Source organism: Musca autumnalis, unplaced genomic scaffold, assembly GCF_047663935.1.
Source record: "Musca autumnalis isolate F117 unplaced genomic scaffold, ASM4766393v1 scaffold_5, whole genome shotgun sequence".
Classification (NCBI taxonomy): Eukaryota; Metazoa; Arthropoda; class Insecta; order Diptera; family Muscidae; genus Musca; species Musca autumnalis.
Genome location: NW_027412088.1, coordinates 36,314,967 through 36,322,324, shown reverse-complemented (window position 1 = coordinate 36,322,324; position 7,358 = coordinate 36,314,967). Strand labels below are relative to the sequence as shown.

At 40.4% G+C, this 7,358-nt stretch overlaps 1 pseudogene; it reads right to left on the bottom strand.

Annotated features, from left to right (window-relative positions):
* Positions 1 to 870: 870 nt before the first annotated feature.
* On the bottom strand, positions 871 to 985 carry LOC141387868 (small nucleolar RNA SNORA11; annotated as a pseudogene).
* Between the last annotated feature and the right edge of the window lie 6,373 nt (positions 986 to 7,358).

The window sequence follows — 7,358 nt, the reverse complement described above, 5'->3', positions numbered from 1 at the left end:
ATAGACAGAACACTTCTTGATGTCTTCCACAGACAGAAAACCTCATGAGGTCGTCTATAGGCAGAAGACATCTATAGACGGAAAACCTCTTGAGGTCTTTTATAGACAGAAGACCTCTTGACGTTTTCTATAACAGAAGACCTGTTGAAATCTTCTATAGACAGAAGACCTCTTGATTTTTTATAGACAGAAGACCTCTTGAGGTTTTATAGACAGAAGACCTCTTGAGGTTTTCAACAAACAGAAGACCTCTTGAGGTGTTCTATAGACAGAAGACTTCTTGAGGTCTTCCATAGACAGAAGACCTCATGAGGTCGTCTATAGGCATAAGACATCTATAGACGGAAAACCTCTTGAGGTCTTTTATAGACAGAAGACCTCTTGGGGTCTTCTATAGACAGAAGACCTTTTGAGGTTTTCTATAGACAGAAGACCTCTTGAGGTTTTCTATAGACAGAAGACATCTATAGACAGAAAACCTCTTGAGGTCTTCTATAGACAGAAAACCTCTTGAGGTCTTCTATAGACAGAAAACCTCTTGAGTTCTTCTATAGACAGAAGACCTCTTTAGTTCTTCTATAGACAGATGACCTCTTGAGGTCTTCTATAGGCAGAAGACCTCCTGAGGTCTTCTATAGACAGAAGACCTCCTGAAGTCTTCTATTGGCAGAAGACCTCCTGAGTTCTTCTATAGACAGAAGACATCTTGAGTTCTTCTTTAGACAGAAGACTTCTTGAGGTTTTCTATAGACAGAAGACCTCTTGTGGTTTTATATAGACAGAAGACCTCTTGTGGTTTTATATAGACAGAAGACCTCTTGAGGTCTCATATACACAGAAGACCTCTTGAGGTCTCATATACACAGAAGACCTCTTAAGGTCTTCTATACACAGAAGACCTCTTGAGGTCTTCTATAACAGAAGACCTCTTGAGGTCTTCTATACACAGAAGACCTCTTGAGGTCTTCTATACACAGAAGACCTCTTGAGGTCTTCTATAGGTAGAAGACATCTTGACGTCTTCTATAGACAGAGGACCTCGTGAGGTGTCTGTAGACAGAAGACCTCTTGAGTCTTTTAGACAAAAACTTCTTGAGGTTTACTATAGACAGAAGACATCTATAGACAGAATGCCTCTTGAGGTCTTGTATAGACAGAAAACCTGTTGAGGTATTTCATAGACAGAAGTCCTCTTGACGTCTTCTATAGTCAGAAAACCTCTTGACGTCGTCTATAGAGAGAAGACCTCCTGAGGTCTTCTATAGACAGAGGACGTCTTGACATCTTTTATAGACAAAAGACATCTTGACGTCTTCTATAGGCAGAAGACATCTGTAGCCAGAAGACCTCCTGACGTCTTCTATAAGCAGAAGACATCTATACACAGAAGACCTCTTGACATCTCTATAGACAGAAGACCTCTTGGGGTCTTCTATAGACAGAAGACCTCTTGACCTCTCTATAGACAGAAGACCTCTTGAGTCTTCTATACACAGAAGACCTCTTGACGCCTTCTATAGACAGAAAACCTCTTGACGTCGTCTATAGAGAGAAGACATCTATAGACAAAAGACCTCTTGGGGTCTTCTATTGACAGAAGTCCTCGTGATGTCTCTATAGACAGAAGACCTCTTGACGTCTCTATAGACAGAAGACCTCTTGAGTCTTCTGTAGACAGATGACCTCTTGAGGTCTACTATAGAACGAAGACCTCTTGAAGCCTACTATAGATAGAAGACCTCTTGAGGTCTACTATAGGCAGAAGAACTTTGAGGTCTTCTATAGACAGAAGACGACAGAAGACCTCTTGGGGTCTTCTATAGACAGAAGACTTCTTGAGGTCTTCCATAGGCCGAAGACCCCTTGAAGTCGTCTATTGGCAGAAGACATCTATAGACAGAAAACCTCTTGAGGTCTTTTATAGACAGAAGACCTCTTGGGGTCTTCTATAGACAGAAGACATTTTAATGTTTTCTATAAACAGAAGACCTCTTGAGGTGTTCTATAGGCAGAAGACTTCTTGAGGCCTTCCATATAGGTCGTCTATAGGCAGAAGACATCTATAGACGGAAAGCCTCTTGAGGTCTTTTATAGACAGAAGACCTCTTGACGTCTTCTATAACAGAAGACCTGTTGAAATCTTCTATAGACAGAAGACCTCTTGATTTTTTATAGACAGAAGACCTCTTGAGGTTTTCAATAAAAAGAAGACCTCTTGAGGTGTTCTATAGACAGAAGACTTCTTGAGGTCTTCCATAGACAGAAGACCTCATGAGGTCGTCTATAGGCAGAAGACAACTATAGACGGAAAACCTCTTGAGGTCTTTTATAGACAGAAGACCTCTTGGGGTCTTCTATAGACAGAAGACCTTTTGAGGTTTTCTATAGGCAGAAGACCTCTTGAGGTTTTCTATAGACAGAAGACATCTACAGACAGAAAACCTCTTGAGGTCTTGTATATACAGAAGACCTCTTGAGGTCTTGTATATACAGAAGAACTCTTGAGGTCTTCTATAGACAGAAGACCTCTTGAGGTCTTCTATAGACAGAAGACATCTTGAGGTTTTCTATAGACAGAAGACCTCTTGAGGTCTTCTATAGATAGAAGACCTCTTGAGGTCTTCTATAGACAGAAGACCTCTTGAGGTCTTCTATAGACAGAAGACCTCTTGAAGACCTCTTTACGTCTTCTAAAGGCAGAAGACCTCTTGACGTCTTCTATAAACAGAAGATCTCTTGAGGTCTTCTATAGACAGAATACCTCTTGAGGTATTCTATGGACAGAAGACCTCTTGAGGTCTTCCATAGACAGAAGACATCTATACACAGAAGACCTCTTGACATCTCTATAGACAGAAGACCTCTTGGGGTCTTCTATAGACAGAAGACCTCTTGACCTCTCTATAGACAGAAGACCTCTTGAGTCTTCTATACACAGAAGACCTCTTGACGTCTTCTATAGACAGAAAACCTCTTGACGTCGTCTATAGAGAGAAGACATATATAGACAAAAGACCTCTTGGGGTCTTGAAGTCGTCTATTGGCAGAAGACATCTATAGACAGAAAACCTCTTGAGGTCTTTTATAGACAGAAGACCTCTTGGGGTCTTCTATAGACAGAAGACATTTTAATGTTTTCTATAAACAGAAGACCTCTTGAGGTTTTCAATAAACAGAAGACCTCTTGAGGTGTTCTGTAGGCAGAAGACTTCTTGAGGTCTTCCATATAGGTCGTCTATAGGCAGAAGACATCTATAGACGGAAAACCTCTTGAGGTTTTTTATAGACAGAAGACCTCTTGGGGTCTTCTATAGACAGAAGACCTTTTGAGGTTTTCTATAGGCAGAAGACCTCTTGAGGTTTTCTATAGACATAAGACATCTACAGACAGAAAACCTCTTGAGGTCTTGTATATACAGAAGACCTCTTGAGGTCTTGTATATACAGAAGAACTCTTGAGGTCTTCTTTAGACAGAAGACCTCTTGAGGTCTTCTATAGACAGAAGACATCTTGAGGTCTTCTATAGACAGAAGACCTCTTGAGGTCTTCTATAGATAGAAGACCTCTTGAGGTCTTCTATAGATAGAAGACCTCTTGAGGTCTTCTATAGACAGAAGACCTCTTGAGGTCTTCTATACACAGAAGACCTCTTGAGGTCTTCTATCTATAGAGAGAAGACCTCCTGAGGTCTTCTATAGACAGAAGACGTCTTGACATCTTTTATAGACAAAAGACATCTTGACGTCTTCTATAGGCAGAAGACATCTGTAGCCAGAAGACCTCTTGACGTCTTCTATAAGCAGAAGACATCTATAGCCAGAATACCTCTTGACGTCTTCTAAAGGCAGAAGACCTCTTGACGTCTTCTATAAACAGAAGATCTCTTGAGGTCTTCTATAGACAGAAGACCTCTTGACGTCTTCTATAGGCAGAAGACATCTGTAGCCAGAGAACCTCTTGACGTCTTCTATAAGCAGAAGACATCTATAGCAAGAAGACCTCTTGACGTCTTCTAAAGGCAGAAGAACTCTTGACGTCTTCTATAAACAGAAGACCTCTTGAGGTCTTCTATACACAGAAGACCTCTTGACGTCTCTATAGACAGAAGACCTCTTGACGTCTTCTATAGGCAGAAGACTTCTATATACAGAAGACCTCTTGACTGCTTCTTTAGACAGAAGACATCTTGACGTCTCTATAGACAGAAGACCTCTTGACCTCTCTATAGACAGAAGACCTCTTGAGTCTTCTATACACAGAAGACCTCTTGACGTCTTCTATAGACAGAAAACCTCTTGACGTCGTCTATAGAGAGAAGACATCTATAGACAAAAGACCTCTTGGGGTCTTCTATTGACAGAAGTCCTCGTGATGTCTCTATAGACAGAAGACCTCTTGACGTCTCTATAGACAGAAGACCTCTTGAGTCTTCTATAGACAGATGACCTCTTGAGGTCTACTATAGAACGAAGACCTCTTGAAGCCTACTACAGATAGAAGACCTCTTGAGGTCTACTATAGGCAGAAGACCTTTTGAGGTCTTCTATAGACAGAAGACGACGGAAGACCTCTTGGGGTCTTCTATAGACAGAAGACTTCTTGAGGTCTTCCATAGGCCGAAGACCCCTTGAAGTCGTCTATTGGCAGAAGACATTTATAGACAGAAAACCTCTTGAGGTCTTTTATAGACAGAAGACCTATTGGGGTCTTCTATAGACGGAAGACATTTTAAGGTTTTCTATAAACAGAAGACCTCTTGAGGTGTTCTATAGGCAGAAGACATCTATAGACGGAAAACCTCTTGAGGTCTTTTATAGACAGAAGACCTCTTGACGTTTTCTATAACAGAAGACCTGTTGGAATCTTCTATAGACAGAAGACCTCTTGAATTTTTATAGACAGAAGACCTCTTGATGTTTTCAATAAACAGAATACCTCTTGAGGGGTTCTATAGACAGAAGACTTCTTGAGGTCTTCCATAGACAGAAGACCTCATGAGGTCGTCTATAGGCAGAAGACATCTATAGACCGAAAACCTCTTGAGGTCTTTTATAGACAGAAGACCTCTTGGGGTCTTCTATAGACAGAAGACCTTTTGAGGTTTTCTATAGGCAGAAGACCTCTTGAGGTTTTCTATAGACAGAAGACCTCTTGACGTTTTCTATAACAGAAGACCTGTTTGAATCTTCTATAGACAGAAGACCTCTTGATTTTTTATAGACAGAGGACCTCTTGATGTTTTCAATAAACAGAATACCTCTTGAGGGGTTCTATAGACAGAAGACTTCTTGAGGTCTTCCATAGACAGAAGACCTCATGAGGTCGTCTATAGGCAGAAGACATCTATAGACCGAAAACCTCTTGAGGTCTTTTATAGACAGAAGACCTCTTGGGGTCTTCTATAGACAGAAGACCTTTTGAGGTTTTCTATAGGCCGAAGACCTCTTGAGGTTTTCTATAGACAGAAGACATCTACAGACAGAAAACCGCTTGAGGTCTTGTATATACAGAAGACCTCTTGAGGTCTTCTATAGACAGAAGACATCTTGAGGTATTCTATAGACAGAAAACCTGTTGAGGTATTTCATAGACAGAAGTCCTCTTGACGTCTTCTATAGTCAGAAAACCTCTTGACGTCGTCTATAGAGAGAATACCTCCTGATGTCTTCTGTAGACTGAAGACGTCTTGACATCTTTTATAGACAAAAGACATCTTGACGTCTTCTATAGGCAGAAGACATCTGTAGCCAGAAGACCTCTTGACGTCTTCTATAAACAGAAGACATCTATAGTCAGAAGACCTCTTGACGTCTTCTAAAGGCAGAAGACCTCTTGACGTCTTCTATAAAGAGAAGATCTCTTGAGGTCTTCTATAGACAGAATACCTCTTGAGGTATTCTATGGACAGAAGACCTCTTGAGGTCTTCCATAGACAGAAGACATCTATACACAGGAGACCTCTTGACGTCTCTATAGACAGAAGACCTCTTGACGTCTCTATAGGCAGAAGACCTCTTGACCTCTCTATAGACAGAAGACATCTATGGACAAAAGACCTCTTGGGGTCTTCTATAGACAGAAGACAACTATAGACAAAATACCTCTAGACGGTTTCTTAAGACAGAAGACCTCTTGACATCTCTATAGACAGAAGACCTTTTGACGTCTCTATAGACAGAAGACCCCTTGGGGTCTTCTATAGACAGAAGACCTCTTGACGTCTTTTATAGGCAGAATACATCTATAGACAAAAGACCTCTTGACGTCTTCTATAGACAGAAGACATCTATAGACAAAATACCACTTTCTTAAGACAGAAGACCTCTTGACGTCTCTATAGGCAGAAGACCTCTGGGGATCTTCTGTAGACAGAAGACCTCTTGACGTCCCTATAGACAGAAGACCTCTTGGGGTTTGCTATAGACAGAAAATCTCTTGACATCTTCTATAGGCAGAAGACATCTATAGACAGAAGACCTCTTGAAGCCTACAATATACAGAAGACCTCTTGAAGCCTACTATAGATAGAAGACCTCTTCCTTTATAGACAGAAGGCCTCTTGAGTCTTTTAGACAAAGACCTCTTGAGGCCTACTATAGACAGAAGACCTCTTGGGGTCTTCTATAGACAGAAGACCCCTTGACGTCTTCTATAGGCAGAAGATATCTTTAGACAAGAGACCTCTTCACGGCTTCTTAAGACAGAAGACCTCTTGGGGTATTCTCAGGAAAAGGAAATTTTCAGATTTCTTGGAGACGTGGACCTATATAAAAATTGTTGTTATAAATGTTTTTATTATTATTATTTATTATGACATGTTTATAAACGTGTATCATATTATAAACTTAGTCTATTTACAAAGATTCTCCATTCATTTCTATCATTTGCTATATATTTTAATTGATCGATTGATAAGTTGGTTTCTGTTGTTAGTGTTCTTCTCCATGTTGTTTTCGGCCTGCCTCTATTGCGTCGTCCTTGGGGATTCCAATGGAGAGCTGAGTGGGAAACATCAGTTTCGCTTTTTCTAAGAGTGTGGCCGAGCCAGCAATATTTCCTTTGAGTGATTGCAGATTTTATTTCCTGTTGATGTTATATTCCAGAGACGTTCGTTAGATATAGTTTGTTGCCACCATATTTTTAATATGTTGCGAAGACATCTGTTTATAAATACTTGAAGTTTATTGGTTAATGTGGTATTGGTAAGCCATGTCTCGGATCCATACAGTAGCGTAGATTTCACGCAAGAATTGAAGATATTGATTTTTGTTTTTATATTTAATGTCTCAGATGACCAAATGTTTTTCAGCGACGCAAACGTTCCTTGGGCTTTTCTAATACGGTTATCAACGTCCTC